The sequence below is a fragment of the Macrobrachium nipponense genome, chromosome 11 (assembly GCF_015104395.2).
Source record: "Macrobrachium nipponense isolate FS-2020 chromosome 11, ASM1510439v2, whole genome shotgun sequence".
Taxonomy (NCBI): Eukaryota; Metazoa; Arthropoda; class Malacostraca; order Decapoda; family Palaemonidae; genus Macrobrachium; species Macrobrachium nipponense.
Genome location: NC_061087.1, coordinates 38,435,517 through 38,452,291, shown reverse-complemented (window position 1 = coordinate 38,452,291; position 16,775 = coordinate 38,435,517). Strand labels below are relative to the sequence as shown.

The 16,775-nt window shown below is 44.3% G+C and overlaps 1 protein-coding gene across 1 annotated transcript in view; it reads right to left on the bottom strand.

Annotated features, from left to right (window-relative positions):
- Positions 1-16,775, bottom strand: part of LOC135205406 (sortilin-related receptor-like) — a 292,014-nt gene that overhangs the window by 19,602 nt on the left and 255,637 nt on the right. The window lies entirely within an intron of this gene.

The following is a 16,775-nucleotide window of genomic DNA, read 5'->3' as shown; positions in this document are numbered from 1 at the left end:
TTTGGAATCCTACTTTGATGTACAGAATTAAGATGTCACTAGAAAAAAAAATAAGCACTGTATGTACTCATGTCATGTGCTATTCTGTGTACAGTGCTCTCCCCCGTATTTATGGGGGATGCATAACAGACACCCCCGGTGAATAGTTAGAAACCGTGAATAGTTGGAACCCCTATAAAAATGCTTAAAACCTCCTATTTTGTTAGCTAAAACTCCAGAAAAACCCACTAAATATTTTTATACCTGGTTTTTTTAATAGTTTTATTATAAAAAGTGAATTTTACGATGAAATTTATACAAAAAACCAGGAATTTGTGGATATTTCTCATAGAAAATTACCACAAATAGGCAAATTTTCCGCGAATAATGCGGGGAAATGTTCCAGAGAGAAATCCGCGAATGTGTAAGTCCGCGAATTCGGAGAACACGAATACGGGGGGTCGACCGTATTGTGCGACCCCCAAATTTTCCCCTATAAAAAAATCATTTTATCATGTATCTCGTGTATCATGTGAATTTCTATTTTGAGAGCGTTTAATCATGAGGTTGGTGGTTTGGCATGCTAATGGCTGACCTGAGTCATTTGGGTGTGCTGCTGCTACTCAAATAATTTTTCTTTTAAAATCCCAAAAATTGACTACAGGTGCGCCTCGTTTAACGATGGGGTTCCATTCCAGCGACCACATCGTTAAACGCGTTATTCTCTTTATTTCAACTAATAGCAATCATTTTCAGTCACATATTATACACGGAACTAGTTTCCGACATAGCCTACTACTTGGCAAAGTCCTGAAATGCTTTTTAATAAACTTATAAAATGATAAAGTTAAAATATAACAATTTGTCAAAAATTGTATTTTTCCTAACTATACAAACCTGAGGTCCTTTAACAATAGGAATGTAACTTGCGGCAGCTGGAACCGGTCGTAAGCTTCGAACAAGGGAGTTCGGTAGTTAACTGCTTGTCCAACAGTCAGCGCACCACGCGGCTGGGAGGTGAAGAATCACTTTGCTTTAGGCCCAGGAGAAAAACAGAGTGAGGGGTGGCATGAGGTGGGACTATGTGTAAGAGACCTCAGGATTGTATAGTCAGGAAAAAGACAATTTTCGACAAATTGTTGTTTGTTCCGATACGTAATACAAACCATCAGTCCTTTAACAATAGGAAGACTCACTTCTTGGTGGGTGGAATCTGAGTCAATGAACAGACTGGTGTTCATCCAACCTTGGTTCCCTCCCTGGTCATAAGAGCAGAGGGAGGGATCCTAGCCTTTGCCCAATGATCGGGATATGTACCGCAGGATCAATGGTCAGACCTCTAGACCTAAGTTAAAAGACGGAGGCCAGCGTACCTCTTAAAACTAGCAAGCAAGAACTTGTTTCAATTGCAAGAGCCAATATGAAGTCATGGGTTTGTCTCTTGTTAGCTTCCACTCCCCCCTCCTTGTTGGGGGGAGTGGTGGATAAATGCTCCTATCCCTAATGAAAGGGATAGGATGGAGCTCGGTCGGGTAGCTTACCTGCATCGGCCTCCTGCTCCAGCATGGTGACAACCGCGTCCCTCTGCCCACAGGTAGAGGGGGAGAAAAATATAAGGAAGAGAAGCCCGTCACACTCTCATTCACTCATCCAATCATGCAGTCACACAAGGATGCGATGCTGTTCTGTCCGCTCAGGTGCTGGGTAAGCTACACAACCTGTTGAGCAGCCACCACGGGTCCCAAGAAAAAAGTGTCCAAGGACCTGTGGCAATATCCCGAAGGTAGAAGGAGGTGAAGGTGGTCTGGTTGGCCCAGACCCCCGCCTTCAGAAACCTGCGCCACAAAGAAGTTCTTGCGGAACGCAAGGGAAGGACCAATACCTCTGACTTCATGGGCTCTCGTACGAAGGGTACAGATGTCATAACTACCATCAGCTTCGTACGCCCTCCTGATCACCTCACACAGCCAGAAAGAAAGTGTTCTTGGATACTTCTTTCTTGGTCACCCCGGTGCTAACGAAGAGGCGTCGACACTCAGGCCTGAGGTGCGGAGTTCTCTTCAGATAGCGCCATAGTGCCCTCAAAGGACAAAGCAGCATCTCATCTGCATCGTTGTTGGTGAAGTCCTTTAGGGAGGGGATTGTGAATGACACGAACCTGTCGTCAGGGACCGAAGGATTCTGAGTCTTCGCTACGAAGTTCGGGACGAAATCTAGCGTCACAGAACCCCATCCCCTGGAATGCTTGACGTTGAAGGATAGACCATGAAGTTCCCCTACTCTCTTTGCCAATGCCAGAGCCAGCAAGAAGAGGGTCTTGAGGGTCAGATCCCTGTCAAACGACTCTCGGAGTGGCTCGAAGGGACTTCGAGTCAGACTCCTAAGGACAAGAGTCACATCCCACCCCGGGGGCCTGAGTTCCCTGGGTGGGCAAGACCTCTCAAAGCTCCTCATCAGAAGGGAGATCTCAAAAGAGTTCGAGATATCCTCTCCCCTCAGCTTCATGACTAGGGCCAAGGCAGCCCTGTATTCTTTGACTGTGGGGACGCAGAGGAGCTTCTCTCAGTGAAGAAAAACGAGGAAATCCGCTACCTGCTGAAGACGGCCCACTTGCCCTGGTACACAGCTGCAGAGGACTGTCTGATGTACCCAGCCATCTTTGTTGCTGCTCGGCGAGAAAACCCACTCGCTCGCACGACGAAGGGACTGGACTGACTGGTGGTACTGTTCTACGTGTGGCTGGCACAGGAGGTTGTGCCAAGGGGGGATCTCTCTCGGTGCTTCCGCGAGCAGAGCCAGCAGGTCCGGATACCAAATGGCATGAGGCCATTTAGGAGCCACCAGGATCATTTGGAGATTCGGGGTGACCAGCGCTCTGCTGATCACCTTGCGAATCAGACAGAATGGGGTAAAGGCGTAGACGAAGAGGTTGTCCCACGGGTGTTGAAGAGCGTCCTCTGCAGCTGCCCATGGGTCCGGCACAGCCGAGTAGAAAACCTGAAGTTTCCTGTTGTGCCGGGTGGCGAACAGATCTACAACTGGACGCCCCCACAGGTTGAAGAGCCTTTCCGCCACGTCTGGGTGTATGGACCATTCGGTCTTTATCACCTGATCCTGACGGCTGAGCTTGTCTGCTACTACATTCCTCTTGCCTGGAATGTAGTGGGCTGACAGCTCTACCGAGTGAGCCACGGCCCACTCGTGCACCTGCAACGTCAACTGGTGCAACGGGAGGGATACTAGGCCCCTCTGTTTGTTGACGTATGCCACTACTGTGGTGTTGTCACACATCAACACCACCGAGTGTCCCATCAGACGGTCCTGGAACTCTTGGAGAGTGAGAAACGCTGCCTTGAGCTCCAGTAGGTTGATGTGAAGGTGCTTGTCGTGATGATCCCACACGCCTGCAGTCAGAAACTCCTCCCGCCCCATCCCTCGGTTGACGCGTCTGAAAACAGCAACATCTCCGGGGGGAGTGCGGAGAGGCACTCCTCACGAGGTTCTTGTCGTCCAGCCACCAGGCTAGGTCCTGCCTCACCTCCTCCATGAGGGACACGGGGAAGTACGGTGGGTCTCTTGCCTGTGACCAACTCTCATTTAGCCTCCACTGGAGAGACCGCAGGTGAAGACGCCTGCGAGGGACTAACTTCTCGAGTGACGACAGGTGGCCAATCACGACCTGCCACTGCTGAGCTGGCTGTTCCTGCCGAGACAGGAACTGGTCGGCTGCCTCCCTGAATCTGCTGATCCACAAGTCTGCGGGGAAGACTCGCCCTGCTACCGTATCCATCAGCATACCCAGCTACTTCATCCTCTGCTTGGGCTCGAGATCTGACTTCTCGAAGTTTACCACGATCCCCAAATGGCAGCAGAACTCGAGGAGCCAATCCCTGTTCCGTAGCAACTGCGAGCGGGAGCTCGCCATGACTAACCAGTCGTCGAGATACCTCAGAAGACATATCCCTAATGAGTGGGCCCAAGGAGACACCAGAGTGAACAATCGCGTGAACACCTGTCGGGCGGTTGAGAGACCAAAGCAAAGTGTCCTGAATTGGTACACCGTCCCGTCGAGGATGAAGGGGAGGTACTTCCTGGAGGATCTGGAAATATGCATCCTTCAAGTCCATCGAAAGCATGAAGTCGTCCTCCCTGATGGAGTCGAGCACGGAGCGTGCCGTCTCCATCATGAACCGAGACTGGCGAACGAATCGGTTCAGGGGAGAGAGATCTATCACCGGGCGCCAGCCCCCCGAAGACTTCTCCACCAAGAAAAGACAGCTGTAGAAGCCCGGTGACCAATCCCTGACGATCTCCACAGCTCCTTTGCTCAGCATGGCTTGGACGTCCTGCCGAAGTGCTACGTCCTTGGATGAACTGGAAACGTAAGTCTGAAGGTGGACCGGGTTGGAGGTGAGGGGTGGGCGAGACTCAAAGGGTAGTAGATACCCCTCCCGAAGGAAGTCTACCATCCAGGTCTCTGTTCCGTAGCGCTGCCATGTTGCCCAAGGCTCGCCAGGCAACCCGCCTTCCAGCAGCAGGTGAGGGGGAACGCCGTCCCTAGCTTTTCCCACCTCTCTTCGACTTCTTCTTCCCAGCTCCCCCTCATGAGAAGTAGGGCTGGGAGGAGGGCTGGTGACAGTCGCTCCTTGAAGAAGTCGAAGGCAGAGTCTTTCTTCTGGGCTTCGACGATGCGATCGTCTTGGCCGCAGAGGAAGCGCTAGCCAAACTCTTGGGCTTAGCCGCAGTAGCTAGAGGCTGCCCAGCCGCCTTCAAGACTGCCTAGTGGAATAGACGGTCACTGTCGTCAGTGCGCTGTTGTTCCACCGCAGCATCCACTATCTCTCCTGGGAAGAGAGAGGAGGAACTCTGCACCGGTCAATTGCGAAGACCCAGAGCCGCCTTGCGCCCAGCCGCCCTGGTCACTCAGGTGAGGACTGCGTCCCTACGCCGAAGAACCAGGTTGGCCCACAGGTTTGCCGTCTGGTGGGCTAGGAAGGAGATGGCTCTACCTCCAGACTGGCGCAGTCTCCCGAAAGCTGGGTCCTCTTCAGGAGTGATGTTTCCCGAGGAGGCCGCCACCTTAGACACTGTGAGGGACCACAGGTCTAGCCAGGAGACTGCTTGGAATGCCGCCATGGCGGTCGATTCCAAGGCAAGTGCCTCTTGCTGTGAGAACCATAGGTTCTCCGACAGGAGCTGCTGCAGACACCCCCCCGAAGTTAGCCTAGCTAGCTCCGGGTTAACATGTTTGGGCAGCAGAGGGTCCTCTGATGGCACGTAGAATCTCCTCTGTCGCAGTAGAGGCAGGGGAAGTAGCTTGGAAGACCTGCCAGACCGTCGCGAACCCTCCTGTCCAGAGATGAGAGCGTCCACCTGGCCCAGCACCGAGTCAGCCAGAGCAGATCACAGCAGACCCACCGTCATCCTGGGTTCCTTCTTACTCGAGCCTGGACGTAGGCTCAGCAGGCAGGAGATGCGATCCTTTCCCAAGGTCGTTGTGCTGACGAATCAGCGCAATAACCTCAGAAAACGGCCTCTGGATCTCGGGAGCGACTGCGTCCTGCAGAGACGGACCCTCAAGTCCCTCCAGCAAGAACACCTCCCGAGATCCTCCTTCAGAAGGAGGAACCGCAATAGACCCCTCACGGTCTCCTCCGGTCATTTGCGTGTATGATCTGGTCGGTCCTAAGACTGTGCCAGGTTCGTAGGGCATCGTGGTGAGACCGTGAGGAGCGCACTCCCCACGATCACTCCGGTTCGCCTCGCTCTTCCCGGTGTAACCCGAGGAAGTTGAAGGGATTGGAGAGGAAGACCCGACGCTCCCCCCTCGCCCACTGGCAGGACCGGTGTCCTTGGGGGGCTGCAGGCGATCGCCAACCCACGGTGGCGATCGAGCTGCAGGCCTGGTCGCGCGGCTGGACCGAGAACAGTGGCTCCGGTCCCGAGCGTCAGAAGAGCTGATGCTGGTCCCCCTACCCGTCCGGTCCCGGTGGGAGCGGCAGTCAGGGGACAGGCAGACTCCACTGTCGCAGTGGGAGCGGGGCCTGTCCTCATGGCGCGTCGTGCCGCTGGACCAGCCTCAGCTGGTCCCGGCGACCGAGGGGACCTCTTCCTTGCCTCAGCTCGCGGCCGGTCTGGGACCATCGCGTCAACTCTGGGTACCAACGAATCGCCACAAGAGCGATCGCTGGTCTGGCGGGAGTCACCTGAGCGGCTCTCACCAGTCTTCCGCTCCGTGCCTAGGTCCTGGCACCGAGCAAACCTCTAGATAGGTGGGCTCCATAGAAAATTATTCCGCTCCCACACGACCCATCGCTGTGCCCTGTGCAAACATTAAAGGACTTCCTACATAGAACATCTATGAAATCCAAAGGCCCTCTGTTCATTAGAGAGAAAGGTGGCACCATCTCTCTGAAAGGCATAAGACAACAAATTCTTTATTTCATCAAGAAAGCCAACCCTCAGTCATTCCCACGGGTACATGACATTAGAGCTATAGCAACGTCAATTAATTTCTTCCAGCATATGAGTTTCGAGGATCTGAAGAAATATACTGGTTGGAAATCCCCCTCAGTTTTTAAACGCCACTATCTTAAGTCTTTGGAGGACCTTAAGTTCCCGGCGGTAGCTGTGGGGAACACTGTTTCCCCTGCTCTGGTCGGAAGTAGTTTGCAGTAGTTATCTTTTCTCCTTCCGCCCTCCTTCCTACCAGCCTCATTAACATTCTACCTCAACCCAGTAGCGTGTTTGTAGTACTGGGCAGATTTACGTGATGTTTGTACATAATGCTTAGTTTATAAGTACCTTTTTTCACCTACATTGTATACAATTTGCTTGTTTAATGTCTGCCATGTCTTAATTTTAAGATTATTAACTTTACGTTAAGGCTTATAGTTTATTTGTATATACAGTAGTACCTCGAGATACAAAATTAATCTGTTCCGAGGCGCCTTTCGTATCATGAGGTTTTCGTATCTTGGACCACATTTTACATGTAAAATGGCTAATCCGTTCCAAGCCCTCCAAAAACACCCCAGTAAATTTCATAATAAAGCTAAATTGACCTGTAAACAATGAAATACTACAACAATTTGGACCATTCAATACCTAAAATAATAAAAAAGAAATGCAAAATATAACCTGTAAATAAAGTGTATATTAGTGTACATGGTAACAAGAAATATACTGTACGTAAAATGTGGAAGCTTACCTTTCGAGTGAGGCTACATACATACATAACTATCTAAGGAAGATTGCTTCTGCCTACTTTTCACAATGTTCCTGTGTGAGCCTTTTCAGGGGGTGTTTCTACAAATGATTGCACTTTATGAAAAGCGGCTTTAATTTCTGCCGTTTTTTTTTTCTTTTGTACATATGTACGTACATACACTTTAAAAAATATACGTACACAATGTTCCTGTGTGAGCCTTTTCAGGGGGTCTTCTACAAATGATTGCACTTTATGAAAAGCAGCTTTAATTTCTGCCATTTTTTTTTCTTTTTTTGATTTTTAACTTTTTTTTTTTACTTTTTTTTTACTTTATGTAGTTTTTTTTTTTTTTTAAACAGAATTTCAACTTTCTGTTTCTTATCACTTGGTTCTTTCTTTGCACCTCATGACTGTTGTCCCTGGTGTTCATCAAAACCCTGTTCAACCAAATGCTCTCTCTGCAACTGATTGGGGTACTGAATGTTCGGCTGCTAACCTTCAACATAAACTGAAGTGCCTTGATTATACGTACTGGTATGCATGTTGTAAATGATTGGTCTACACCCTCTGTTCAGCAGGGAGTGGATATTCTACCAACCTTGCAAAGTTTCCAGTTATCCCATGAGAGAGACCTTGATCACTTATCCCATGTGAGAGATCTTGGTCACTTTTTTTTTTAAACAACGTACACATTGACGATCCCGAAAACGAATACCGCGTGCGTACTATAACAATGCTGGTACCGAGTGGCCGAAGCACGCCACCACGTGTACATAGTAGATGCATGATGGGAGGGACGCTGGCCAATAGGAGAGAAGGATTTCATGGCCGCGACTAGCATCAGGAACCAATGGGAGAGCATGAGGATGGTGGCGAGTCTACTAGTACTAAGATGGCAGTACGCGGCGCAATTTTCAAAATTGTTATCCGGGCGAATCTCGGACTTTCAGAAACCTTTCGTATCTTGAAAACTTTTCGTATGTAGAGCCGTTAAATTTTTCGTATTGGCTTTCGTATCTCGAGTTTTTCGTAAGTTGAGCCTTTCGTATCTCGAGGTACTACTGTATATATTTATTAGATTGATATATTGTCCATTGTTTTTCATTTGCACCCTTTTGAATTTATTTTTTGTTTGTTGTTTGTTCTTATATGTTACAAGCTTGGTGTTTTCTCTGGTACTATTTCACGGAGCAACACGGCCGAGCCCAGAAAAGGGATTTTGACGTAGGAAAAATCTATTTCTGGGCGAGGAAGCCCAGTGAAATCCCACCCTTATGTTTCAACCCCCCCACTTCTTTTCAACTGTGCCACCAAGCTAGGGTGCTATTTTCAGGTATGACGTCACAGCCGCTACCTACGCAGTGGTAGGTAGTGAGCCGTAGGACGGCTCCCCCTTTCCTCGAGGGTTTTTGATGTAGGAGATGCTAATTGGAGAGGGTGTCGTGGTAGTGGTTTTCACTCGCCCCAGAACTATACCGACACCTTTTAATAAAGGTGAGCGAGCCAGAATATTCTGGCATGTCCAATTTAGCAGTTCTCTGGTATTATAGCAATATTTTACCTTAGAAATAGTGCTGAAGGAACCTATTTCACGGAGCAACACGGCCGAGCCCAGAAAATTAGATACTAGAAGGCAGCATCCGAGTGTGAAAGAGAAATGGGGAAAGGCATGCTTGAAGGGGAAGTCAAGGGTTACCATGTAATAGAGCAAGCAAATCTCACGGAAAATAAAAAACAAATGGTATTATCGGCTTGTGGGCAAGAAAAGTTAGATTACGAAACAGTGTCGAACACAATGAAAAGGCTATTTGAGGGATTAGGGACTAAAGAGGAACGGGACTTTTGGGGGTCATCAGATGGCAATGCCAGTTCTGGGAGAGGGAGGGAAAACCAGAGATATCAGGGAAGATGGAACTGAGGTAGGGGTGGAAGAAATCCTATAAACAGAGAAGGGAAGGTAACAGTATGTGCAATATGCAGCTCGGAATGGCATTGGGCTAGGGATTGTCCTCAGAATTTTCATAATAGGAAGAAAACTGAAACAAAACTAGAAGAAAATAAGCTGAAAACAGAAACTGGGACAGAAGAAGTTTACGTAGGAGAAGTTAATAAAATGGAAGAGTCATGGGAGGTGGTTGATGCAATTTTAGACATGGTGTAAATCGACAGTTTGCAGGGAATTGTGTGACTAATATGCACTGTCATGGATTTGAGTCAGGAAGAGTTGATGAGAATGAGGGATACTAGGACAGAGTCTAATAAAGTGTTTAATATTGGAATAATAGAAATACCTGTGATACTAAAAAACAAGAAGTTTTATTTGAAGACAGAAATTGATAGGTAAGCAAACCATGAGCAAAATGGGTATGACCCTAAATTTGAAAGAAAATTGTGTCATAATAGAAGTATTAGGGGGAATGAAAGTAGAGTTAAGAGAAGACAAACAGGGTAATTTAAGAGTACCTATAAAAGAGGAGGATGGTACAAGAATTATTACTGGAGGGTTGGAAGGGAAAGAATCTGAGGGAAATTAAAAACACAATGAAGAAATTACATTTACAGTTTGGTCATGGAAGTGGAGATAAAATATGGAAGCTATCAGAGGGAGCACAATGGTTAATCGAAAAAGAAAAAGAGGAAACTGATTGAAAATTGAGGTTTGTAAAAGATACAAACCAGTAGTAGGCTTTCTTTGGAGTAAAAAGTTTAATGAAGTTGTAGCGATGGATGTGGGAGAGATAGAAGAGAGAAAGTTCTTGGTAATAGTGGATATGGCAACGAGGTATTGTCAGGCCAGTTGGATAAAAGATAAGAAACCAGAAACTATAATATAGACACTTTTTGAGTGCTGGTTTGCTATATTTGGAGCGCCCTCCAAAATATTGTCAGACAGTTGGGGAGAATTTCAAAATGAAAAAGTAAGGAGGATGGCAGAAAGATGGAATACAGGCGGCCCTCAGTTAGCGGCAGGGGTTCCGTTCCTGGCCACCGACGCCAAGCGATTTTCGACGCTGAGCGATTTTAAAGCCTACGGCCACCGCACACCTTTCGAAACTCTAGACCAATCAAAGGCGCCGTAATCCCATAACGGCGCAATAAGTAAAATTATATTTATGCAGTATAGTACTATAGAATTTACTGTACAGTACAGTAAATTCTATAGTACTATATAATAAAGTTTATACAGTGTACAGGTAGCTGTGGTGTTCAGGTTACGATCATTGGTCTTACGCTAGTCCGATTTTATGAGAGATCAAATTACAATGGCCTAACTTTATCCATCTTCTAGTTACATAAGTTCAATAACAGCAAAAGAGAATGATTAAAGTATGGTTTTAACGTTATACTCGTTGCGTGAACGTGTACAGCCATGAACAACCGAACGAGAAACAACTTTTTTTTTCTAAGTACATCCGAACTGGATAACATCTGTTTGGCTTGTATTTCAATCATCGTACTACAGTACAACATTACCGTATTTGTTATAAATGGCGTTATGTATAGAATAGAACTGAGATATCTTAATGTAATAACTTTATTCGCTATAGATCAGAGATCAATATAGATTAAAGATCAATCGGGAAATATACTGTTAAATTTAAACCTAGTTATAACTGAAGCTGAGAAAACTGATCAAGCTGCTAATGACTATTATCGTACATCGGCAACAAGGATAAAACTGCAGTAAAAGTCTGCCATCAAACACAACTGTAGATAAAATTGGGATAAAATCATTTTAATCAAAACTACTGTGCTTGAAAGAACACATTTTACTGTTGGTTTCACGACGATATAAGATAAATAACGTAAAGTTCGTATTACGATGATATAAAGGATTATTGCGAACGGAATCACGTAATTTTTTACGCAATAAACATGCCGCCAATGTAATCTGTTAACGAAAAAAAAAGTAGTTCACATTCACGAGGAGACATATTCAATAAATATTTCCACCTAAAAACACGCTGTATAAGGAAAAATAACTTTGTCTCATATAAGTCAAGTATATAGATATTCGTTTATGCTAACTAGAAGCAAGAGCATTCGCTCAGAATTGCGTTATGGTGAAACAAACTCGTATTCATCAGCTGATTTCAAACCACAACATTGGCCGCTCCGCGGAATACTGTCTTAAATTTGCCGTAGTATTTTAAATACAATAATATGAGAATACATACAATATTCTTGGATACAGTGAAATAATGTATAACTTTTTAAAGGATTTATGGAAAAGATGCATAATTAATAAAATAACACAATGCATTTTTCGGAACTGGCGAACAAGAACAAACATGAAAAAACATCCCCTGACAACGTGGAGCGTAGTTAAAAAGGTTGCCTTAATTTGTATCTTATTTCTGTACAAAAATGAAAATACCTTTACGTAATATATTTTCATACACATTTTAAACATAAAAGCATAAACATTTAAAAAATCGACACATCGATCGCTAAATTTGGACTCTTTTTAACTCTATATTTTTGGAAGAGCGGCAGACGGCGGCATACAAGAACGAACTTGAAAAAACATCGTAGTCGATAACTTGAAGGGCAGTTTCAAAAGCTGCCTTTTTATCATATTTCTGCACAGAAATAAAAATACCCTATTCGTAATACATTTTCATACACATTTAAACATAAAATCATAAACATTTATAAAATCGACACATCGATCGCTAATTTGCACTTTTTTTAAATCGATATTTTCGGAAGAGCGGCAGGCGGCGGCTCACAAGAAAGAACATGAAAAAACATCGTATTTGATAACATGAAGGGCAGTTTCAAAAGCTGCCTTTGTATCATATTTCTGTACATAAATAAAAATACCTTTCACGTAATACATTTTCATACACATTTGAAACAAAAGCATGAACATTTTTAAAAATCGACACATCCATAGCTAAATTTGCACTTATGTAACTCGATATTTTCGTCATAGAACAGCGTCAGAGGCATATATTTTACCCTAATACCTACGTAATAACTCCATAAAATTTGTTAATATAATTTGCATAACCTTTATGATCTGAACGGCATTTCTACAAATGTATGAACTCGTTAGACAACGGTGCTAGCGGCGCTGTTAACTGAAAATTGTGCAGTAAAGATACCTTTAAAATGCCTTATTTTTTTAATGAATATTTTTGACGACCGCCGTAAAACCGATTCGCCATTAGTGATTGCGCTGTTAACCGCGGGCCGCCTGTATTAAGGTATTAGCCACAGCATTGGAATCTCCGTGGAGCAAAGAATTATGTGAAAAGACCGTAGGCATGATCAAGGGAAGTGTAAGAAAGATGATGGAGGAGGAGGTAGTAGATTGGTCCATTGCATTGAAATGGGTAGTGAGTGCTAGGAACTGCTTAATGAATAATGGAGGTTTCTCTCGCAACCATTTAGTATTTGGAAAAAACGCTTCACTGCCTAACCTAAAGGGAGAAGAAAGTTCAAGTCCTGCAAGCAGAAAGAAAGGTATGGAAGAGGGTATGGTAAGGGACACACTGATTACAATGCACAAGGCCAGAGAAGCGTTTATAAAAAATGAGTCTTGTAATAAAATAAGAATAGCGTTAAACGAAAACATCAGATAACATAAATTTGAAGAAGCAGTGGTATGAGATGAGGTATTCTAAAGAGGTTAAATGAAAATGAATGGAGAGGACCTGCTCAGGTAGTGGGAGTATTGGGGAAAACAATAATAGTCAAACATGGGGATTCTTTAAGAGAAGTAGCTAGGAGACATGTGACTAGGATTCAAAGACGATCACCAGATACAGAAGAGATATCTGCTAGAATAGATAAATCCCATGGTGTGAAAGGTAGATCAGATGGCCCAAATGAAGGGAATGTAGATTGGCAGGAAGGAGAGGAGATAATAGTAGGTGGGAGAAGGAATGCAGACACAGAAGAGGCTACAGAAAGAGATGTGGTAGAGAAAACAGTGGAAGATGCCGGGGAAAGTGGGTCAATAGAAGGCAAGTTAATGGAAGAGATACCAAAATTCAAAAAAGGGAAATAGAGTTAGAGCTATAAACAATGATACAGGACAAGTAGAAGAATGGACTATATTAAGTCTTCCAAGAAAAAGATCAAGCAAAGCATGGGCTGATTCGTACAATGTACAAGACTCACAGGCAGGTTGACAAAGGGTGGGTTATCTTGAGGGATTGTAGTCAGGTAGAAAAAATGAAGATGAAGAGGTGTTGCTGGGATTTGAAAACAGAATGCGTAATTGAAGCTAAAGAAAAAGAATTTCAAAGTTGGAGAGATAACCAGGTATATGAGGAGGAAAATGATGTTGGACAAAAAGCTATATCTACAAGATGGATAGTAACTGAAAAGATAAAAGGGGGGAAAGGATATGTAAAGCAAGATTGGTAGCTAGAGGGTTTGAAGAAGAGATGGCAGAGTGGGAAAAAGGACACTCCCACATGCAATGCTGAAACTTTAAAATTCTGTCTAACCATAATAAAGGTGAAAAATTGGAATTGTTATACATTGGATGTCAAAACTGCATATTTACAAGGTGACGAGATACAAAGAGAAGTGTATTTAAAGCCACCTAGGGAAGATGGTTGGAGGGGATTATGGAAGTTGAAGAAAACCGTCTATGGGCTCAAGGACGCAGCAAAAGCACGGTATTGTAAAGTTGTGAAAGTAGTGAAGGAGCTTCAAGGTGAGAGAAGTAGACTAGAACCTAATATAATTTTTTGGAAAAAGGACAATAAATTGAATGGCATTTTGTGTACACACGTAGATGATTTTTACTACAGAGGAACTGAAGGATTCTTAACGGAAAAGATTGGGAAATTGAAAGGGGAATTGCAAGTAGGAGAACAAGAGAGTAAAAGGTTTTTCAAGTATACAGGAGTAGTAATAGAGCAGAAGGAAAATAGATTTCCCCTTAATCAGTGGCAGTATAAAAATTGTATAAGAGAACCAGAGGCTAGAAGATATACAGGTAATAGAGTGCTAGAACAAAAGGAGTTAACCGAGTATAGATCAGTGGTAGGGCAGCTGAATTGGGAATCGCTACATACCATGCCAGAAACATCATACGATGTTAGCGAATTAAGTAAAGCATTCAAAGACGGAACGACTCAGGATATGAAGAAGCTTATTAAAATTGTGAGAAAAACTAAGAGCATGATGGGCGAAGTTACAATAAGTGAGATGGAAGAAGAAAAGATTTATTGGGAAGCCTATGCAGATGCTTCATTTGGAAACAGAAAATGGCCATACTCAACTGGGTTATATTATTTTCTTGACAGACGGGAAGAGGAGAAGTCCCATATGGTTGAAGTCTAGGAAATGCAGGAGTGGCAAAATCCACCATTGTGGCTGAAGCCCTGAGTGTTGGGGAGGCTATATAAGGACTGATATATTTCAAACATTTGTGGGAAGAGGTAGTAGGAGGGAGAAATATACAAGCTTTGGTTAATACTGATAGTAAAACACTAATGACTGCCATCGAGCACTGGTGTAAGTAGCAAGAGATTAAAAATAGATCTTGCAGCAATAAGGGAAACCATAGAATCTGGGGAAATAAAGGAGGTGAGATGGATAAAAGGAAAGGAGTAAGTGGCTGATGTATTAACTAAACCAGGAGTTTCAGGGGAAAGTATCAGAAATTATGTAGAGGGTAGAGGGTTGGAGGATGAAGGAAATTAAGAGGGGACCAGGTTAGGAAACATGTCGGAGGTTGAGGGAGAAAGAGATAAGTGTGATTATATATTGTATAATTGTTATTGGTATTTCATGCATTGTAGAAATATGGTGGGTGTCCTATATATGGACAGCATATGGTTGACTTTATAAGGTGTCTGTTGATGTATTTAAGTTGTGTTGTGACGTCATAGGCTGTGATGTTATATAAGACAAAATGGCGGCAGCAGCGGTTGGATGTAAAAAATAACACGGGGTAGAAGGAGACACGTGCAGGTGTTGTTTGGTTGGTAGGAGAGAGCTCTCTGTCTGGTAGGAGTTTTTGGGTCGTAACTTTTGTTGTGCTGATCTAAGGTGATTTCGGGAGTATAATGGAGTTGGAGAATGCGTACAGGTAGGTAGATTATACATTTGTGTAAAGAAAGTTAGGCTAGGCTAAAATTCAAAATCCCTTGAGGAGAATGTCGGTGGGAGATTGATGGGATCAAGGACAAATGCATGACTGTGGGAGCCATAGTCATGGTCCCAGTCAACATAGTAACTGTGGTCGTAGTAACAGTTACTGAAGAGGCAGGAGCACTCACAGAAGCACTGAAGTGTAAGATCAAACCCCGGACCGAAGGCTCTCTGGAGAGACCTAGGGAGAGCCAAAGCTACCCAAGTTCCTCAAACATCTTATAAATCTCCTCCAAACCTAAAAAAGTCAGATTAGTTGAGACTGTTTCCCTTTGCTCTGAGGGGGATTCCTCCCCCTTGAACAAACAGACTGCCTGAGAGTCATCGTCCTGGTCCACTGTCCCCCCTTCGGGATCGCTGGGGGCACGTAACCCTCCGAGAGAACTGTACCCATTGCTTGAAGGCCAATCATGACACTCGTCACATGGGCTACCTTGACTGCACTCATGTTGCCAGCAGTGAGTGCATAGAAAATGAGAATCAATTTTAAGAGGGCACTGCCGCATGACGCAAGACCCCCTTAGGCTTCTAGCAAAGTAAGAGTAGGTCATAATTACCTTAAAAATCACAAAAAACAATAAGAGAAAAAACCAGGATCGTAGGTGACTTGAAGAAAACCAGCCAGAAGGCAGAGCAGAGCAGGATGCATGCTGCTCAGAAGACAGCGTTGCTGGACAGGAGGGTGGGACTCATTACCCAACCATCCAGTAGTTAATACCCAACAACCTTACTAAGAATTTAATGACTAGCTCCCACCTCAGCTGTGCTGGGTATTTCCATACGTAAAGACTGCGTGTTTGAATTCGTGTAGGAACAAGTTGATATTTTTTAAAATATAGCACTTCCCTTTCCTGCTTTCTGTCTTCTATAGTACAATTGAACTACATATATCTGGATAGACTGCAAAAAAAATTCCTGGTGAACTAGCTAAGCATGGTACATGCACCAATTGCTCAAGAATGTTGTATGCCAACTGGCTTGCTAATGATGAGAAAGAGATGGGAAAAATTGGTAATCAATTACATCAGATGTAGAGTATAAATTACAAAACGAATCAGCTTCACTCCTGCAGCAGTGTCAGCTGTGGTTGCTGACATTTCTCTACAGTGTTATCAGGAAGATCTTGCTTCATTTGTGTTCCCTATGCTCTGCTAAGGGTCATGTTTCTGGTGTATCAGTTTGTGCATATGTATAGTCTACCCATGCTATTTGCAGAGTCACGTATTCACAGATGTCTCCATGGACCTTATATACCCATTATTCATATAAATTTCATTATTAAATGCACTTTTTGTGACAAAACTATTAAAAAAGACCCAGGTATAAGCATTTTTAGTGGGTTTTTCTTGAGTTTGAACTAACAAAATAGACAGTTTCAAGCATTTTTATTGGGGTTCTAAGTATTCACGGATTCTAGCTATTTATGGGGGTCTGGTATGCATCAACTGCGAATATGGGGGGTCCA